Raw genomic sequence first — 22,107 nt, forward strand, 5'->3', positions numbered from 1 at the left:
GACTGTGGCTTTACATTCCCCAGGACATCGCTGTGGACATGGAGCCCCCTCAAGGAGCAGTGACATTGTCCCATCTTCCGGCTGAAGTGCCCCCCCTTCCCCGTCCCCGTCCCCGTGAGGTGCCTGTGTGTTTTCGACCTGATGCCCCTGCAGTGTTCTCTCCATATTGAGGTAGGAGTCAAGTGTGGGCTTGGCCCATGATTTTTGGCCCAGTGTCCCACGGCCATTTGGAAACGACTATGTACGGCCTTTTATACATATTGTATATTTTTGTAAATACTGTTTTTCAATTTGTTACGTATATCTGCCTTTTTCTAATATATCACTGATTAAACTCAATTCCTTTTGTCCTTGCGTTCTTCCAGGGGGTTATGGGGTGTAAATGTAATGTTGTTGCATATGTTTGTGTGTATGGTGTTGTGGGTGAGGGTGGGGTGGGGGTGTTGCGTGTTGCGTTTGTGTGTCACTCTCTTTTTCCTCCTCCCTTCTTCCCCTGTGTACTAGGTGCAGTACTCACCGTGCTCGCCGCCGCCGCCTCTGGTATTCCTGGTAGATGAGGAGGTAGACCAGCATGGGCAGGACCTGTAACTCGGGCTCCATGGCGTCCTTGTTCTTCGTTGAGCGTCGAGAGGTGAGTGGGTTCCCTTCTGTGTTCTGTTTCCGCCATGCTTTTGATGGCATTGGTACCACCTCGGAAAAGCTGGCAGATTGGCGGGTTGTGATGGGGTGGGCGGTACATTGTCTTCTGCCTGTCTGTTGGCGGTGACCGCCCCAGTGTTTGTTGCTACCGACGTGGCGGTTGGAGTGTTAAAGTGGCTGTGTGTGTTAGCGGTTTCTGCCGTGGTCGTGATCCCATTTTTTTACCACCGGCCTTTTGGCGGTATTACCACCTCTTTAACACCGACCGCCACGGTTGTAATGAGGGCCTATGGTGGTCATTACATTCTCGGCGGTCTTTTTGCATGACCGCTGAGGGACCGCTGTGCTGAAGACCACCAGTGCAGGCGGTTTTCCGCTCAGCGAATTATAACTGCTGGCAGCCCTCCGTCCTTATCCAGACGGAGAGCCGCCAGCAGCCATACTGGCGGTCGGGGGGAAGTGGAGGTTGCTCCACCTCCAGCGCCCCGTCAACAGAACACCGCCCACCGAATTACATTCTGTGATTTGGCGTGGCGGTGTTCTGTTGACGGGGTGCTGGCGGCGGAGCAGCCCCCATGGATCCTGTCCCCTCCCGGATGATCAACGGACCAGGTAAGTTGATCGTCCGTTAGGGGAGTGGGGTGGGGGGGTGTTGTGTGTTGTGTGTGTGCATGGAGGTGTGTGTGTGAGTATGTAGAGGGGGGGTGTGAGTGCGTGTATGCATGCGGGGGGTGTGTTGTGTTTGGAAATGTGTGCTTGTATGTCTGTATGTATGTCTGAATGGATGTGTGCGTGTATGTCTGTGTGTGTGGCTGTTGGCATGTTTGTTGATATGTGTGCGGGTATGTGTGTTGGTGGTGTCTGCATGCGTGTACGTTGTGTGTCTGGGTTGCGATGTTGGGGGTAGGAGTTGGGAGGGGAGTCCTGCCACCTTTGAGGGGTGGCAGGGGGGTGGGAGGTGAGGGGGGAGGGCTCAGGGGTGAGGGGTGCTTGAGATCCCTATCAGTGCCAGGGAAGGAATTCCCTGGCACTGATAGGGCTTACCGCCATGGATTTCATGGCGGTTCCCAACCCCATGAAATCCATGGCGGTTAGCCGGGTCCTGATACCTCCAGCGGTCTTGTGATGGCCGCCGGGCTGGAGACCCAAGTCTCCAGCCCAGCGGTCGTCTCCGCCCTGGCGGTCAGAACGGAGAAGTGGCAGATGACCATGGCGGTAACCGCCATGGTCATAATTCCATTTTTCTTACTGCCAGCCTGTTGGCGGTAAGAACGCCACTTCTCCGCCAACCGCCAGGGCCTATGTCTTGTAACTTCAGCATGTCACTATTGTGGTTTGTAGCAGTGATAATTTGGTCTAAAAAGATAGCATCTGGCGTATTTGATTTTACAATGAAATTAATGTAGCTTCATTCACCTTGGATGGAGTACCTTGACTTTATACAGGCACTCTGGAAAAGCAGTCTTCAGGGTACTCTTGCAATCATAGTTCCCATTGTTCAATGCGAGGAGGCATCTTGGCTTTTGGATTGCCAAAGATAGTAGGTAAAGCTTGATGGTCAGTTACCAGTGTAAAAGGCTTTCCTTACAGGAATACATGGAAATATTTGTAATCCCATACCATTATTGAACTTTCTTTTTCAAGTTGTGATTAAGCACGTTCTATGTGGGACAAACTCCTATTAGCATATGTCACAATATGCCTTAAAGCATTTCGGTGTACACTGTGCTGTGCAAGGACAGCGCCTAACCCGACTGGGCTAGCGTCAACAACAACCTCCGTATGAAGCTTCAGAGTGAAGTATACTATTTCAGCAGCATTTCAATGGCTTGGTTGAGTCTCTTGAAATGTCTTTCATATTCTTTTGACCATTGAAATTTAAAAAAATTATTTGTCAACTCTTGTAATGGAGCACTTACCATGGCAAAGTCCTGTATATATCATGAACAGTAACTGGCCATGCCAAGAAATGAACTTACCATAGAAACATCCTGTGGGGGATCAGTATTTGACAGTGCTTGTACTTTCGCAGGATGCGGTGTCATACCCCCGTCAGGAAAGATATGGCCAAAGAATTTTAGCTTTGTCTAGGGGAATTAGGTAAGTAAACAACATGCTTTTGTGAGAGCTCTCTCGTGCTCCTTCTGTGTAGCTCCAAAAATTACATTGTCATTGCTACAGGTGACATCTTCAAAAAGTTCGGCAGTGGATGACACACCAAAATTAAGGGCCTGACTTAGATTTTGGGGGATGGGTTACTCTGTCACAACGGTGATGGATATCCCATCCTCTCAAAACGACAACCCATTGGAAATAGTGGGATTTATATATCGGCCGTTGGTATATAAAAAAATATAAAAGCTTTTTAAGGTAAAAGTAAGCTCTATTTCCAACACCCCAGATATAACCACCTGTTCTTAGAACACCTGAGCCGCTTCATAACCCATTCTATCCTGGCACATTAACATGTCACAGGTTAGTAACACAAGTAAAAAAAAAAGGCAAATAGAGAAGTACAAACAAAAGATTGCTTAACCAATGGCGATGTGTACTATTAAACAAATAACCATATAGCAAAATATTGGGGACCGAAAGTCCTCTGCATGGTAATGATGTGTACCTTCAAAATAAGTGCCCAACTGTATTGTCGTCTGAACCACTAATGCTGATTTTTTTTGTCATAGACATTGATGATGCGTATGTACCATGACATTGACCTGTCTCACAGATTGGGGTCTTGTTGGCCTGTGAGGGGTACCAAAAGCACAAACCTCTTTGTGGTGGAAGGCTACCTCCTTCATCAGGAGTTAAGCCACACAAACACAGTGGTGGAAGCACACCATGTAGTGATCAGTAGTAGTGAACAGGACCTTTTTACCTTGTGTCACTTGAGTGAGGCTTACAGGGTCACTCACCATTTTAAAAGTTTCCTTGATGTGTGCTTAATTCAGCCTTGGCCTACACCAGGTAAATATGGAATACTGAACAACTCAGAAGTTGTGACTCTGCGATGGTCGCATGTGCTGAGTTTATGTATGCATGGGAGGAATACATGACATGAAAGATGTAGTGCTGTGCAGTGTGTGTACAATAAAAGTATTTGCTGGGTGTATGTGTGCTTGCATGAAGTACAATACCTGAAGGGTGAAGAGTTGTCCAGTGCACATGGTGAGTGTGTGTGCTCGCAGTGTGCATGTTTTTAAATAGCACACCCTGGTTAAGTGAAGAAAAGCTTCAGTGCTGTACAGTGCATGTAGACTGAGTGTATGTACTGAAAACATGTCTACATGTAAGGGTGCAATGCATACAGGTAACAAGTGCTGAACAGTAAGTGTGTTGTTAATGTACACTAAGGACCTGATTATGACCTTGGCGGAGGGGATTACTCCATCCCAAATGTGACGGATGTCCTTTCTGCCATATTACAAGTTCCATTATATTTTATGGAACTTATAAAATGGCAGGTGGGATTTCCGTCACATTTGGGACGGAGTTATCCCCTCTGCCAAGGTCGTAATGAGGCCCTAGGTAAGTGTTCCTGTAATAGTATAATATATGGAGGAGCCTGGTTTCCACTTGGGAAGCACAGGCATGCCAGGTGAAGATATGAGGAGGAGAGGAATCCCCCAGACAGATTTGTGTATTGCTACATTTCTGTAAGATAAGGAGGGCACAAACTGGTTGGAAAAGAAAGACACTCCCTTTACACTTCAAAATAGGTCTCTTTGATTCAGTGATAGATCACAAGGAAGGTGCCTGGACACATCTCAGAAAGAGAGAAGTGGCTGATAAGTGAATCAGAAAGAGTGGGTTTGGGGGTCTGGGACTAACCTTGTGATGCAGCTATCACTGTGGGTGACATCCAGGTGTAAACTCTGGTCGCTCCTATGAGTGGTGTTATGAAACATTCAGCTTCAGAGTCTCTCCTGCTGTCACAGCCATCTTTCATTAGGAAAGAAAAAAGATAGAAGTATCTACTTCAAAAGAAGCAGACCACCAACACAAAAGTTCAAAGACTCAGACCCTAAATCACATTGTGGCCCTCATTACAACTTCGGTGATATTTTTGCAGGACTGCTGAAGGCACTACCTCCGAAGACCGACATATTTGGAGTTGCTTTAGAAATCTGACGTGTCGGCCTGCGCGACGGAAGAAAAGCAGCTGTTCCACCACCAGTACTGCCACGCCAACAGTGTGCTATGCAGTGTGCTATGCTATGCCTAATACAGCATGGTGGCGTCCTGTATGGTGGTGCGGTGGTGGCTGTTGCAGACGCCAGGACCCATCCCCACTCAGACAACCACCTCCATGAAACTGGTAAGTGGACCGTCCATAAGGGGGTAAGGGGTGTTGGGTGCATGTGTGTGGTGTGTGCATGTATGTGTAGCGGAAAGGGTGTGCGGGTCTATATATGTGTGCGGAGAGGGTGTGTGTGTCTGCATGCATGCCGATGAGTGGGGAGGTCCGCATGCATGTATATGAGTGTGGGGGTGCATGGAGGTGGGTGGACGTATTGTGGTGCCTGTGCCGATGACAGGAATGGGGATTCCTGTCATCGAGTGCGTTACTGCTAGGCTTTTCGCGGCGGTCGCCCCACCACGAAAAGCTGGGAGGTATGCTGCCTCCTAACACAGCCGGTGGTCTGAGGCCTGCTGCCGGCCCATAAGAGCTCACTGCCAGCTGGGTCGGTGAGACCGCACCACGGCGCCAGGTGGCATTGTGGTGGTTTGGCTTTGGCCAAACCACCATGCTTGTAATGCGGCGGTGTTTACTGCCAGGTCTGCGATGGTAAGACCTCCACTGAGGGCTTTGGTATCTAGAAAAGGACTATAAGAAGGGGGTTTTGAATCCCTAACAAATTTTCATCTGCAAAGCAACCAGATGGGCTGTGTGAGAAGGAAAAGCTCTACCAGACTTCCCCCTGGAACCAGCACCCCGGTCAAGGCCTACTAGTCTCCTGCTAGGTGAGGGGACATCACCCACGGAACCAAGATCACCTCCCCTGGAGCTCAGAGCAACATTGTTTGCCTGCTTGCTAAGACCAGTGTGCCCTGTGAGGGAGAGAAGAGGGTTGGAGGCAGCGAGGCTCAGTGCAGAGTCCTGCACAAGGATTCTCTGAGTGAGGTGTGAGGCTGTGCACGTATCGGGCCATTGCCCGTGTGCAGTATTGGCACAGCAACCCCTGTTTGCCAAGAGAGGGATGCCTTGTTCTGAGCCATATAGGAAGTGCTGTGCAGGAACACCAGGCCTCGCCTCTGTACTGTGGTGACCCTGTTTGCCAGAGGGTGTCACATGTAAACTGATTTAGGAGCTAGGAGTGCAGAACTTGTTGCTGCCAAAATTGTTCATCCTGTATGCCAAGAGGGGCAACCGTAGTGAGGGCGACTGCATAAGGAGAGCCCGCGCCCAGATGGGGAGTACTATGGCAATCCCGCATGCCAGGAGGGGATGCTGATACCACTTTGGCCAAAGGTTCGGGTATGTGTCTGGACCAAAGGAATACTGCATTGTGTGATCTGCACCTGATGGATTACCCGAGGGTTACTAGGTGCTGCAAAGGACGTTGTATCCCCACTGGAGATCTGGACAGGAGCCAGAGGATCATACCAGTGTATTCCCTTGTCACCGTCTGCTGGGGGGAAAAGCAATTTATTTTATGGCTGCCGAGCGGTCACTGGAACAAACCTGCAGCACTGCTCAACAGAGATAGGTGTGCCAGGTATAGGTGCGTACACCGGAAGTGGCTGGACTTCACTGTGCAGGATCCAGATTCATGAGAACACAAGGAGAGGTTTCTCGGTGCACCACTGAGCACTGTCATTCCGCTGGATCAGGTAAGACTGGTATTGGGCCTTTGGACACCCAGGGAACTTGCTGCTAATGGTTCTGCAGCATCATAGAGACTGTTGACTAATTCTTAAAGAGTCAAAGGGAGAACTCTTGAGCATGGACCAAGAGTTCACATTCCATGGATGTGGCTACCAGTGAATAGAGAGTAACCTCAAACAAGTCTCACAGGAGAGGGTGGGACATTGCTTGCTGTTGTTTGACCATGTGGCTGGCAGTCATTTTCTGCAGGCAGTCAATGTGCTTTTGCCATTCTTGCTTTTTCACTTCATCCACCCCCTGCCTGCCATATGCACCTGCTGCACACCAGCATTCATTTGTAAGGATTGTCATTGCTAATTTACTCCCGGACCCCCTTCCTGCCATAGGCGCACACCAGCATTTATTTTTTAAAGATTATTTCATTTTCCCCTGGACACCCTACCTGCCTCAGGCAGGATTATTCCATTTTACCCTGGCCCCCTACCTAGTCATAGGCAGGATATTCCATTGTCCTCTGGACCCCCTACATGCCATAGGTACACACCAGCATGTTTTTTTAAGGATTATTCCATTTTCCCCTGGACCACCCACCTTTCACATGTGTCTCCCCTTAGATGCACCTAAAGCAATTACATCTGTATGTTGTTAACCTGATTGTAAATTAAATATATTATGTCATGGTGGTGTTGTTTGACTTTGAAATGGATATGCTACACACACCAATTTATGGGGGTCATTCCAACCCTGGCGGTCGGTGTTAAAGCGGCGGCCAACCCGCCAACAGGCAGGCGGTGCAAAAAATGGAATTCTGACCCTGGCGGAAATCGCCAACACAGACCGCCACTTTAACACTCCGACCGCCACGGCGGGACAAACAAACAGCGCGGCGGTCACCGCCAACAGACAGGTGGGAGACAATGTACCGCCCACCCTATCACAACTCACCAATCCACCACCTTTTCCAGGGCGGGAGCCCAGCCGATAAAAACACGGCGGAAACAGACTACGAACGGGAAAATGCTCACCTCTACACACTCCACGAGGAATCTGGACAGCATGGAACCAGAACTACACATCCTACCAGCTATTGTCTACCTGCTCCTCTACCAGGAGCACGAACGCCGGCTCAGAAGACAACGGTGAGTACTGCACCTACGACACAGGGGAGGGGGGAGGAGAAAAGATTACGGGCACACACATACGCGACACACCCACCCTCACCCACAACTACCTACACATCAATGCAGAGCAACAACTCAGAATGACACCCCCCAAACCCCCCGAAAGAATGCAAAGACAAAATAAAATGATCATGAAATTCAAATATATTGTAAGGCTACGTAAAACTTTTTTTTCAAACATCTATATCTATATACACATATGTAAATTGTCCTGTCCAAATTGGGTTTCAGTCATTGTACGTGGGCCGATGGGCCTCAACACATGGGCAAAGCCCACACAGGAGACCCGAAGCCATTGGAGAGAACACTGCAGGGGCATCAGATAGAAAAACTACAGGCACCTCAGGGGCAAGGGAAGGGGAGGCACCTCAGCCACATGAGTCCACGACGCCAGATCAACGAGGGGCCTCCATGCCCACTGTCCCATCCTGGGGAGTGCAAAGCCACAGTCTCACAAGTCTCTACAGTGGGTGGCTTGCCCACTGTGCCATCCTGGGGAGTGCAAAGCCACAGTCTCTCAAGTCTCTACAGTGGGTGGCTTGCCCACTGTGCCATCCTGGGGAGTGCAAAGCCACAGTCTCACAAGTCTCTACAGTGGGTGGCTTGCCCACTGTGCCATCCTGGGGAATGCAAAGCCACAGTCTCACAAGTCTCTACAGTGGGTGGCTTGCCCACTGTGCCATCCTGGGGAGTGCAAAGCCACAGTCTCTCAAGTCTCTACAGTGGGTGGCTTGCCCACTGTGCCATCCTGGGGAGTGCAAAGCCACAGTCTCTCAAGTGGATTACAGACTCCACTGGTACTGGAGGAGGCATGGTGCCCATAGTGCATCGTGCAGCCCTGCCCGACACAGATCCGGGCCTGCCCCTTCTGCCAATGGGCCAGCGGTGCTTGAGACGGCGGTGCCCAGCGGAGCTGTGCTTGAGACGGCGGTGCCCAGCGGAGCTGTGCTTGAGATGAAGGGCCCAGCGGAGCGGTGCTTGAGATGAAGGCAACAGCGGAGCGGTGCTTGAGATGAAGGGCCCAGCAGAGCGGTGCTTGAGATGAAGGGCCCAGCGGAACGGTGCTTGAGATGAAGGGCCCAGCGGAGCGGTGCTTGTGATGAAGTGCCCAGCGGAGCGGTGCTTGTCTTGAAGGGCCCTGTTCAGCGGTTCTTGAGACGGCGGTGCCCTGTTCAGCGGTGCTTGTCCTGAAGGGCCCTGTTCAGCGGTTCTTGAGACGGCGGTGCCCTGTTCAGCGGTGCTTGTCCTGAAGGGCCCTGTTCAGCGGTTCTTGAGACGGCGGTGCCCTGTTCAGCGGTGCTTGTCTTGAAGGGCCCTGTTCAGCGGTTCTTGAGACGGCGGTGCCTGTTCAGCAGTGCTTGTCTTGAAGGGCCCTGTTCAGCGGTGCTTGAGACGGCGGTGCCCTGTTCAGCGGTGCTTGTCTTGAAGGGCCCTGTTCAGAGGTGCTTGTCTTGAAGGGCCCTGTTCAGCGGTTCTTGACATGTGTCTCCAGGGCACCATATCCGGCCAATATATGGAGTTCACTCGCCATCCGACTTCTCGCTTCCGGGGCCCTCCTGTGCTGGAGTCCCGGGCCCGTGAGTGTCCTCCTTCACACCCAGAATGGGGCTGGTGGGGCCCTCCTGGGCAGCTCGCCTGCTGCCGGACTTGTCAGCCATGCTGCCCTTGCCATCCTTCCGTGATTCTCTGTGGCCCTTGCCTCCCTTTGTAGATGTGCCAGGTGGCACCCCACATCCTGACGGTGCCAGGGTAGTGCCTTTGGAGGCTGCCGTCTCTGGCCTCTCGCGCCGGGCCTTGCCTTTCTTAGTTTTCTTCCCAGGGGGTGGGCTGGCTGTCCCTTTACTGCTGGCCGATGTTGCTGCCCTTGAAGGTGGTGGACTCCAATATCCCTGTACTATGGACCTTGTAGGTCCAGGGGTTGTGGTGGCTGAGGTGCTGATTGGACTCTTACGAGATGGAGGGGGTGGTTCAGGTGATGGAAAGAGGTTCATTTTGGACAGGAAAAACTTTTTAGGAGCAGTGGGAAGGGTAGGTGAAGTGGGTATGGGAGTGGAGGAAGAGGATGTGGTTGTAGGAGAGTCAAGTCTGGTGTCTTTGGGTGCAGGTGCTTGTGACGGAGGCTGTCGTGAGGTGGATGGCTGTTGGGTGGGTGGTTGCCTGCGTTTGTGTGGTTTGGAAGAGGGGGTGACAGACACACTGGGAGAGGACACAGGGGACGTGTAAATGGCAGTGGGGGTGGTGACTGCACGTGTGCGGAGTGTTATGGTGGGTGTGCTGGTGATGGACGTAGTGGCTGATGATGTTGTGCATGCAAGTGTGAGTGGAGACGTCACAGGGAGGGAGGAGGGAGACGAGGAGGAGGGGGACACAGAGGAGGCAGTGGCTGTTGGTATGTCTGCATGTGGCTGTTGCTTGTGTGAATGCTTGTGTGATGTGTGGTGCTTATGTCTGGATGAGCTGCCCTTGGGTGTTGAGGTGTGTGCAGGCTGGTCTGTAGGTGTGTCTGGGATAGGCAGAGGAACAGGGGAGTGGGACTGGGTGGAGGAAGTTGGAGGAGGGAGGCAGGAGACAGGGACAATGGCTGCCGTAAGTGCTGAGGCCAGAGCGTTGAACGATCGCTGATGGGCAGCCTGACCCGAATGAATGCCCTCCAGGTATGCATTGCTCCGGTGCACCTCCCTTTCTACCCCCTGGATGGCATTCAAAAGGGTAGACTGCCCAACAATGAGCGTCCTGAGGAGGTCAATGACCTCCTCACTGAGGGCAGCAGGGGTAACTGGGGCAGGGCCTGAGGTGCCTGGGGCGAAGGAGATGCCCGCCTTCGTATGCGAGCGGGCACGGGGCGATCGCAGAGGGGCTGCTGGGAGGGCGGAGCTGGTGCGCTGGGTGGCGGCTGTACCTGTTGTTGCAGTGGGCACGGATGTTGCCGCCACCACAAGGGAGCTCCCTTCCGAGGACGTGTCTGTGTCGCTGATGTCTCCACGTGTCCCCGTTGTGGAGCTCCCGTCGCCCTCCGTCTCACTGGTGAACTCTGAGTCGGTTGCATGGACCTCCAGGGCCATGTGAGATGCAGCTCCCTCGTGCTCCGATGCCACTTCTCCTCCGCCTGATGATGCTAATGCACACATGAACAGGAAGAGCAGCAAAAAAGGGGGGGGGAAATAAAGACATGTTGAGTGCATCCATTGGCAACACAGTTGGCGGAGAGGACAGACACAGAAGCCCCCTGCACTACGCCGCGCACTTGGGGTACACTACTCAATCATTGGGACTTGGCCTACAAGCCTATGGACGACAACTGCACACATAGGTGACACAGGGCCATGGATAGCTGTACTTGGCACCCTACAGAGGTGGGGGGCAGGGGCACAGGGCCATGCCTTTCGGAGGGGCCTAGCCTACAGAAATCACCCTGGCCTAGGGATACCCACAGCCCTCCTCCCCCACCCAGACACCTCCACTGCGCGCTAAGATACCAGAATGTGCTGGTACTCACCCCCTTGTGTCTGCTGTGATGTCCTCAGGTGCCAATCCAAATCTGGGTAGGCCACCGCCAGGATCCGAGACATCAGGGGGGTCAATTGACGAGTGGCACCCCTCCTACGTTGGGAGGCCATCCCCAGCAGAGCCTCCGCGGTCTTCCTGCTCCCGCGGCGGATGTCCTCCCACCTCTTGCGCAGTGGGTGCCCCGTCTGTTGTGGACCCCCAGGGTCCGGACGTCCTTGGATATGGCACGCCAAATGTCGATTTTCTGATGGACGCTGACCTATGTGACATGTACAGGGGGAGAAATAACATTATTATGATTTTCTGCATGCTCGATGTGAGTGGCCCCCCATCCCCACCCTTGCCATGTGGCACATGCTCTCATCCGTCGTTTGATGCATGCCTCAATCGTTCCCGTCCCCACCATCTTTCATCCACCCGACTCAACACAGGCATTGCCCCCAAAGCATGCTCCCAGTGTACTTACCTGTTGGTCTGGAGGACCGTAGAGTAGCGCATACTGGGGGAGGACCCCATCCACGAGTTTCTCCAATTCTTCAGAAGTGAAGGCAGGTGCCCTTTCCCCAGTCGCAGCAGCCATTGTATCTTCCAGACCGAGGTCACAGCAGCACTTGCAGTATAGGTCCTCTCTTGTGGATGATCAGGTCTCGAGTGATTAAGCAGATAGAAAATGGCGGTCACGTCCGCAGCGGCGTGTACCGCGGTGGTGCGTCCTGCGACCGCCGGCACACTTCGTCATTGGCTCCTGAAACTCATAGGGTTCAATGTTAATCAATGCGGCTTTGCGCAGCGGTCTTCGACCGCCTACCGCCACGGTGTGCCATGCCAGCGCATTGACCTCACATCCCATTGTCGCACTTCACAGGTCAGGCAGCCGCCATTTCAAGGGCCCACATGGCTTAATTTCTACTGCGTCACACATGCCTAGGCCTTGCATCGACACTCATACAAGCCATTCAATGCATAGAGAATCGTGTACTGTGCAAGCTGTGGGAACTTACCTGTGGGTTGATTGACTCTGTGCTCGCTGTTGTCCTTCCTAGGCACCATCCGCTGGGACTTGCGAGGAGATGGAGGAATGTTCCCGTGTACAGACCGCTGGTGGACCTGTCGACAATGGAGGAACGACATGTCATTCTGACATACAGGCTTGACCGAGCCACTATACATGAACTGTGTGCCCAGCTGGAGGCAGACCTGATGTCACCCATCCGCCAACCCACAGGGATCCCCCCTCTAGTGCAGGTGCTGTCAGTACTCCATTTCTTAGCAAGTGGGTCATTTCAAACAACAGTGGCCATTTCATCAGGGATGTCTCAGCCTATGTTTTCCAAGGTGTTGTCCAGAGTGTTGTCTGCCCTGCTCAAACACATGCGGAGATACATCGTTTTCCCTGAGGTGGGGGATTTGCCTACAGTGAAGGGTGATTTCTATGCCCTTGGACATATTCCCAACATCATTGGTGCCATTGATGGGACACATGTGGCTTTGGTACCCCCCAGTGAAAGTGAACAGGTGTACAGGAACAGAAAAAGTTATCATTCCATGAATGTCCAGGTGGTCTGTTTGGCTGACCAGTACATCTCCCATGTAAATGCCAAGTTCCCTGGGTCAGTGCATGACGTGTACATCATGCGAAATAGCAACATCCCTTATGTGATGGAACAACTACGGAGACACCGTGTGTGGCTAATTGGTGACTCAGGTTACCCCAACCTGTCGTGGTTACTGACCCCAGTGAGGAATCCCAGGACAAGGGCAGAGGAACGCTACAATGAGGCCCATGGCCGAACTAGGAGGATTATAGAAAGAACCTTCGGCCTCCTGAAGGCCAGGTTTAGGTGCCTGCATATGACAGGTGGATCCCTAATGTACTCACCAAAGAAGGTGTGCCAGATCATCGTGGCCTGCTGTATGCTTCACAACCTGGCATTGCGACGCCAGGTGCCTTTTCTGCAGGAGGATGGTTCAGATGGTGGTGTTGTAGCAGCTGTGGAGCCTGCGGAGAGTGAAGAGGAGGAAGACGAAGAGGACGACACAGACAACAGAGACACAGTGATACAGCAGTATTTTCAATAACACACAGGTAAGAATCAACACCGGCATTTTACATTTACTTGCAGTCTCCTGCCTCTCTACTGTCTGTCCTTTTCACCCAGTGGATGCTAACAGAGTTGTGACTTTCCCTTCCAATTTCAGAGATGTGGGCCCTACTGCGTGACCTCTGCTTTGTTTGCCCATGGACTACAGCTGTGTGACAGTGGTATGTTGTCATCACAATGTAACTGGTCATTTTTGCACGTTTATGTCTAATACATATTTTCAAAAAAACTGGCAGACTCCAGATTATTTGTGTGCAATAAGTGTGTTTATTAAAGTGCTCAATTTTGGGACATGGTTGAAAATCGGTGATGGGTGATGGTGGAGGAATGTCCATGGCAGAGTCCAGATTCTCAGTCTCACAGGTGCATTGTCCATATGCCTGTGGAAGGTGGAGCAGGGGCAGTTTAAGGTTGGACAGGGTGACATTGTGGGACAGTGGGATGACATCAGGGGTATCCTTTCCTGGCGGGGGTCTTGGCATACTACTCTGTCTTCTTCCTAGATCTCAGGCCCGCTTGCGGGGTGGTTCTTCTTCTGCAGGAGGTGGGGTTCTGGTGGCAGGTTGTTGCTGTGTCGGGGCCTCCTGTCCACTAGCGCCGGTGGAGGTGGTAGGCTGTTCCTGGTCCATGCTAGTGACAGGGGCTCTTTGTGGAGCCACATGGTCCCGCAATGTGGTGACAATCTGGTTGAGAGCCACAACGATGGTGCCCATTGCGGAACTAATGTTTCTCAGTTCTTCCCTGAACCCCATAAACTGTTCCTCCTGCAGTACCTGGATCTCCTGGAACCTGGCCAGGACCGTCGCCATCGTCTCCTGGGAGTGGTGGTATGCTCCCATGATGGAGGTGAGGGCCTCGTAGAGAGTGGGTTCCCTGGGCCTGTCCCCCCCCCTGTCGCACAGCAGCCCTCCCAGTTCCCCTGTTTTGTTGGGGTGGTGGGTTAACCTGGGTGCCCTGTAGTGGTGGACACACCGCTGATTGACGTGTCCTGGAGACAGAGGCATGGGCCCGCTGGGTGGGTGCTGTGCTGGTGTTCCCAGAGGGGGGTAGGTCTGCTGTAGCCTGTGGCTGTCTGAGGGGAACCGACTGTCCCGAGGTCCCCGATGGGCCGGGCTGGTCATCTGGGTCCAGGGAGACAGAGCTGCTGTCATCACTGGGGGCCTCTTCTGGGGGTGGGATGGACATTTCTGGACCCTCCTGGGCGGTGTGGTGGCGTTCGGGTCCTGCAGGGGTATAAGAGTATGGTTATTGCTTCTGTGTTTGCCATAGCGTGCAATGGGTGGGTGCCCGTGTACCCCAGTGCTGTCATTCCTTTGTGGGGTCTGTTGTGACGGCGGTTTGTGGGGGAGATGGGTATGTGCAGTGGGCATGCTTAGGTGATGGCTGTCGATGGTTTGTGGTGGCATGCAGGGTTTGGTGTTGGGATGGGTGGGTTGTGATGGTGAGACATTAGCAATGAGTATGTGTGATGGTGGTGGGGGGGAGGGTGGGGGTATGAGTTGGCATGCTGGTGGGGAGGGGGGATGAAGTAGTGGAGATGAGACTTACCAGAGTCCATTCCTCCGCCTACTCCTGCGAGGCCCTCAGGATGCAGGATGTTCAAGACCTGTTCCTCCCATGTTGTAAATTCTGGGGGTTGAGGTGGGGGTCCGCCGCCAGTCCACTTCACCGCGATGTTGTGCCTGGATACCATGGAACGCACCTTCCCCCGTAGGTCGTTCCACCGCTTCCTGATGTCGTCCCGATTTCGTGGATGCTGTCCCACAGCGTTGACCCTGTCCACTATTCTTTGCCATAGCTCCATCTTCCTGGCAATGGTGGTGTGCTGCACCTGTGTCCCGAAAAGCTGGGGATCTACCCGAACTATTTCCTCCACCATGACCCTGAGTTCTGCGTCTGAGAACCTGGGGTGTCTTTGGGGTGCCATGGGGTGGTGTGGATGAGGTGTGGGGTGGTGTTTGCGGTCATGAGTGTGGTGAGTGTAGTGGTGTGTGGTGTTTTGTGCGTGGTTGTTGTGTGGGTGATGGTGTAGTGTGCCTCTGTGTGATGGTGTTCTCTATTCTGTGCTGTCTCTCTCTGGGCTTCTTCTCTGATTTGTGGTCGTAGGGGTTTGTGGGTGATGTGGGTGTGTGTTTTATAGTTAATTGGGTGTGTGGGAGTGTTGTGTGTATGTGTCTCAGGTGTGTGTATTTCAAATTGTCCAATGTGGCTGTGTTTTGGAGCTGTATGTGTATTTTGAGCGCGGCGGTGTGTACCGCCAATGGAATACCGCGGTTGAAAGACCGCCGCGTGGATTCGTGGGTCGTAATGGCATGGGCGTTTTTCTGTTGGCGTGACGGTGGAGGTTTGGTCTTCGCCAGTTTAACGCTGGCCGTTGGTGTGGCGGACTTTTGTTGATGTCGGGTTTTTGGCGGTTTGCCTCTTGAGGGTCAGAATGACCGTGGCGGTTTACCGCGACCGCGGCGGTGTTGTGGCGGCCTTCTGACCGGCGGTAAGCGCCTTTTACCGCTGAGGTCAGAATGACCCCCTATATTGTCTGTACTATGAATAATGAAAACTGCAAAAGTCCCACGGTTCACTAAATGTTTTTCTTGTTTGCTTTTAGGTGCACAAGAGACATCACCAATAGAGTACTGCCACAAAGAAGGCCTGTAGTGATGTGACAATAACATGTGAGTCCTCCAGTCTCTTTCGATTGTGCAGCTAAGTGCAACTGCCAACTGACAGAGCTTGAAGATGGCCACAACGAAAGATGCTGCCAAGAAAGAGGCCAGTGAGGCTGAGCTGAAGAAGCAGATTTCTACCATTGGTGTGCTGCCCAAAACATTTTCCAGGAAATGTGTGCCTGCCACACCGTCCTCTGGCCAGCAGGCTGGAAGCTACAATCCCTCATAAGCGGCACCACCCCAACCTAAGCCCAAAGCTATGTCTCTCGGCCAGGCAGTCACTGCAATCATAGCAATGAGCAGTGAGTCTGAACTGGAGTTATTTCAGTCACAAACTAGTACCCAATCATTGCAGGAAACTGAGCACAGTGGACAAAAGAAGCCAGGGGATTCAGCTTCCTGCTGAGCAAGATGTACCTCTTCTTGAACCATTAGCTTCCCGATCTCCACCAAGAAGAAGGAAAGGTACTCCACTATATTCTCCAGCCCCCCTTTGGATAATCTGGACATGGATTGGACCCCAGCTGAGTCTGAAACCCAGCACGAGAGACAAGTGAAAAGGAAAATTCCTGAAAGCTTTACAATTATGGAAGGGGATGAGGAGGGTGTGCCAGCCATTGTCATGAAAGTTGGTTCAGAGGGCACCAACATCTAGATTTGTAAGGCCCATGCTGAGACCTGCATCGACAACTACCTCATCCGAATTATGCACTGCAGAGAGGCAATCGTGGACACACCCACCTACCTCCAGTTCTTCCGGCATTGGCATTGGCACCAGTGGGCCACTAAAAAAGTTCTCCTCTGCAGTGTGAGACTTCTTTAGAATTAGCAAGTAGGATAACATTGCAATGTGCTCCATTTGCCAAACTAGTGTCCATCAAGTAAGCATGGTTCACACAATGGTACTAGAGACCAAACAACCCATATGCAAAAATGTATGCAATCCGGTGGGAGGAGCACCTTAGGAAAATAGCTGCAGGTGGTGATGTGGATGAGAAAGGGGAATCAACTCCGATCACGGTGGGAGGTGAAGGTGAAGAGCGAGAAGAGGGTGACAGCTTTACGCAAAGCAGCCTTGTCCCCAGTAATACAACAGTATAACCTGCCTCAGCATACTCGAAATGGCACAAGAGTCAGATGGAGACACCACAGCATACAGTGACTTCCCCAAGAAGCACATTAAGGGGCTCATTATGAACCCAGCGGTTCAGACCGCCATGCCGGCTGCAGTGGAAAATTACCGCTACCAACATGGTGGTCTGAGCGGCCATATATTGAACATGGGAGGGCAGCCACAGGTGGCCCTCCACCACCACCAGGCTACCGCCGACAGGCAGCCTGACGATGGAGGATATCATTATCTGACAGGGCAGTGCTGCAAGCAGTGCTGCCCTCTGGATAATGATCCTGTTTTTCTCCCATGGGCTGGCGGAAGGGGTGCTCCGGGGCATGGGCAGTGCAGGAGCCCCCATGCAGTGCCACGTTGCACAGGTCACTGCCCAAATTACGGGCAGTGATCTGCTGTTGCACCAGCCACACAGTGGCATTGACGACGGCTCCATGTGGAGCTGTCATCAATGTCCCGGCCCTACATTCTGCTGGTCCGGTGGCAGAAACACTGTTTCTGCTATGCAGCCGGCAGGTTCTCAAGGGGGTTTCCCACCGTGTTCATAATGAGCCCCTAAGTCTAAAAATCTCCTAGTTCTTGGAAGTCATCTGCGTTAGCAGCACCAGAAAATAAAAAAATCCAGGATACCATTACAGGCATGTTTCGTCGGGAGGTGCCCTATGATGCAGCCACCCAATGGCACGTTTGTACAATAGGAAGCTGGCTAAAATGTTAGCACTGGACCTCCTCCATCTTTTCTTTTGTGGAAGGAGTGGGTTTCTTAGATTTTCTGGCAGACATCTGCCCAAAATGGAGGGTTCCTAGTCAGACCTATTTTGCCAGAATAGCTATCCATCATGGAGTGCTGCAATTGGTTGACAAACTTTGCAGCAGAAAGCTGTTCACACTGTCCGCCTGATGATGACCATGTGGACCAGTTGTCAAGCAACTGATTACGTGTGTATCACCACACACTGGATCTTTTCTACAGGGCTTAGGTAACAGCTATCCACAGGTCTCAGCACTGAAGAAGCTTTTAAGGGCATTCAGCGGTATGCAAGAGTAGCTATGTTCACCATGGACAAAATCACACAGCTGCAAACATCTTGGAAGACTTTAAGAGCAAGGTGTTTGAATAGCTGCGATCCAGAGGTCTTACAATTGGATTTGTTTGCCACTGACAATAGTAGTAATATAGTCAAGACCATGGCAGATGGTGGCTATTTCAGGGTCCTGTGTTTGACGCATTGCATCAACCTGATTCTTCAGGATTTTCTCAAAAAAGAAGACATAGTCAGGAACATGCTGACCATCTGCAGAAGAATCTGCACTTATTTCAGCCGTTCTTTTAAAGCCCGGAAGCAGTCAACGATCATTCAGTGTGCTAACAGAATGCCAGTTAAAGCCCTTATACAAGAGGTGCCAGCATGCTGGAACTCAACCTATTACCTGCTACAACATCTGTTTGAACAGTACAAACCAATAAATGACTATGTCATTCAAGTTTGATCATGGATGCAGGCCAATGGAGCATAGTCAAATGCCAGATACAAATGCTACTACCTTTTGAGGTTTTGAGGTTTTTACATGGGAAGCCAGCAAGGAAAGTGCAATGAGCCAAGCTATCCTATTGTTGCATCTTCTATAGGACTAGTTAAAAAAGGTGTCACAAAGTTTCACCGGGGTGAACGGCAACAGAGAAGTGCATGAGTTGGATGAGAGCTTAATCCTTCGCTTGGCTGTTAATCCAAGGCTGCAAAGAGACACTTGCCCTCATTATGACCCTGGCGGACTGGGGAGAAGTGGCGGTAAAACCACCAACAGGCCGGCGGGAAAACAATGTAATTATGACCATGGTGGTTACCGCCATGGTCATCCCCCACTTCTCCACTCCGACCGCCAGGGTGGTGACAACCGCTGGGCTGGAGACTTCGGTCTCCAGACCGGCGGCCGTCACCAGACAGCCGGTGGTATCAGGACCCTGCATACCGCCATGGATTTCAGGTGGTTTGGAACCGCCACGAAATCCATGGCGGTAGGCACTATCAGTGCCAGGGAATTCCTTCCCTGGCACAGATAGGGGTCTCGATCCACCCCGAGTCCTCCCCCACACCCCACCCCCCTGCTACCCCCAAAGGTGGCAGGACCACCCTCCCCACCCCTACCCCCAACATGCACAGACACACACCCCCTCCCCACCCATACCCCCAACATGCACAAACACACACCCCCTCCCCACCCCTACCCCCAGCATGCACAGACACACACCCCTACACACACACATACACTACAGCAACACATACCCGCACACATACAAAGAGACATGCACACAGACCGACCCGCACACATTTCCCATACACACAACACACCCCAGCATGCATGCACACACTCACACACCTCCTATACATACTCATACGCACACCCCCATGCATGCACACAACACACAACATCCCTCACCCCCCTCCCCTAACGGACGATCAACTTACCTTGTCCGTTGATCCTCAGGGAGGGGACAGGATCCATGGGGGCTGCTCCCCGTCACCAGAACACCGCCACACCGAATCATGGAACGTGATTCGGTGGGCGGTGTTCTGATGACGTGGCGGTGGAGGTGGAGCAGCCTCCACTTCCCCGTCGACCGTGAGTGCGGCTGCTGGCGGCTCTCCGTCTGAAAAAGGACGGAGGGCTGCCGGCAGCCATAATACGTCGCGTGGAAAACTGCCTGCACTGGCAGTCTTCAGCACGGCTGTACCTTTGCGGTCTTTAAAAAAGACCGCTGAGGTCGAAATGAGGGCCATTGTGTCCTCCAAAGTTTACATCTATGTCACAATACTTCATCCAGAGTACAAAAAACTTACTGGCTGTGGATTATTGAGCAAACAAGAGAAGTGGAAGAGGAACTGCTAGAAGTTGGAGGCTCGGGCAGAAGTTCTTGCATGCAGCCTTCAACCTCCAGACAGAGCAGGGCTGTTGTCTCATAGCAGCAAACACCAGCAACAAGAACACCAGCAGCAGCAGCAACCGACAATTGGACCCAGCCTCTGTAATGGCACATTTTCAAGTGGCAGGGCTTGAGCCAAGTACAGAACTGAAGGCAAAAGATGGCAAGTAAGTGGCAGCACCAATGAACATTCAGATTATTTTCCAGGACTATCTGGATGACCCAAAAGAGATAAAAACCCATTGGTCTATTGCTATGGGAGAATGTGACTATGGGCAGAGCTCAGTAGGCTGGCAATAAAGTGTCTGGCTTGTGCGGTAGCCAGTATGATGGCTGAGCATGTTTTCAGTGCAGCTGGGGCAGTTGTTACTGTCAGACGGACAAATCTCTTGCCTCAAAGTGTGGAGAGATTGACCATGATTAAAGTGAACTAACACTTCATGCCATACAATTACACTGTTCCTCAAACACCACTGGAGGAGCAGGAAGATGAGGGTAACTGGTCAGACTCAAGTGCATTAGCTGACCAACCTCTGGGTGAATCCCCTGAGTCTGAGGACAAACTGTACTTCCCTGACTGAGTAGGCCACCATAGAACTTTTAGATTACCGTCAAACTGCTTTGCCCAAAAAAATTGATATAGCTATAGGAATGTCATATATTTTGTTTATGTCTGATGTATGTATGGATTGGAGTGATCCCAATGTGAAGTGAAGAAGCCTTCCAATTCCCTTCAAGAACATTGGAGATGATGCCTGTCTCCGTCCCATGCCTATCCTTCTGTTTACATTCCCTAGCAGAGCTGCCCCAGTAAAGATAATTTCATTTGCAAGACTGTCAATTTGCCAATGTGTTACTTCCATCAAACAAGGACATGCAATTGTGCACCACCATGCTTGGATTTGAACAGGTAACAAGAGCATCAATCAGTGATATATTATTGAGTGATTGTGAGTGACGATGAGTCTTGTAGTGGCAGATAGTAAGGAAGAGTGTTCAACTATTCATTTGTAAACCTAATTTCGATGATTTGCAATGTTTGGGTGCTGATGAATGATTTTGTCTGAATGTGATTGGCCCTTTTACACGTAACTAGGTTTTCTTGCATGATCCACTCCTTGCTGTTCTTTTTTCTGGTTCTTCAGAGACCAAACCAGTAACTTTATTTGACCAATACAAATCTGCCCAAAATGTCTAAATTATTTTCTCTTCTTGTTTATCAACAGCAGTACACTACAGGTCTATATCTCTCAATCTAATTTGGGTCGGGAGTCAGACTGATTTGTTTCTTGGACTCAAGACTCAGCCAGAAGAAGGAAGTTATCTCCTTCAAAGGGAAACCTAACCAACATGATGATGACTCTAAGAGGCCTACCCAGCCCTGTGGACTGGAAAGAAGTGTGCTGATTTTGGAATTGCGAGGTAGTTTGCTGGCTCAAATAAATCTCAGACTCTTCTATTATGTGGTTGGAGTAGGGGGGCTGGAATTGGAGACAGATGTGAAAGGTGTGCTTGGGATAGGCTGGGGCTGAGGGGACTGGGACTGGACAAAGGAAGTTGGGGGGGAGGCTAGAGACAGGGACAATGGCTGCCATCATTGCGGAGGCCAGAGCTTGAAATGCTCTCTGTTGGGCCCCCACTGCCAGAGTGCATGCCCTCCAGGTATGCATTTGTTTGTTGCAAATGCCTCTTGACACCCTGGATAGCATTCAGAATGGTTGACTGCCCAACAGTGAGGGATCTCAGGAGGTCAATAGCCTTCTCACTGAGGGCAGCAGGGCTGACTGGGGCAGGGCCTGAGGTGCCTGGGGCGAAGGAGATGCCACCCTCCTGGGTGAGCAGGCACGGGAAACATGCTGAGGTGCTGCTGGGAGGGAGGTGATTGTAGCAGGGGTGGCAGCTGTACCTGTTGCTAGGGTGGGCACAGAGGTGTCCGCCACCGTCAGGGAGCTTCCATCGGAGGTGTCGTCGCTGTCTGTGGTCTCCCCTCACCCTCCGTCCCACTGGTGCCCTCGGTGGATTCAGCCTCCAGGGCCATGTGGGATGCAGCTCCCTCCGTCGCCGGTGCCTCTGCTCCTCCGCCAGATGATGCTAATGCACACAAGGACAGGGTGACAAAACAAAAAGGGGGGG

Source organism: Pleurodeles waltl, chromosome 1_2, assembly GCF_031143425.1.
Source record: "Pleurodeles waltl isolate 20211129_DDA chromosome 1_2, aPleWal1.hap1.20221129, whole genome shotgun sequence".
Taxonomy (NCBI): domain Eukaryota; kingdom Metazoa; phylum Chordata; class Amphibia; order Caudata; family Salamandridae; genus Pleurodeles; species Pleurodeles waltl.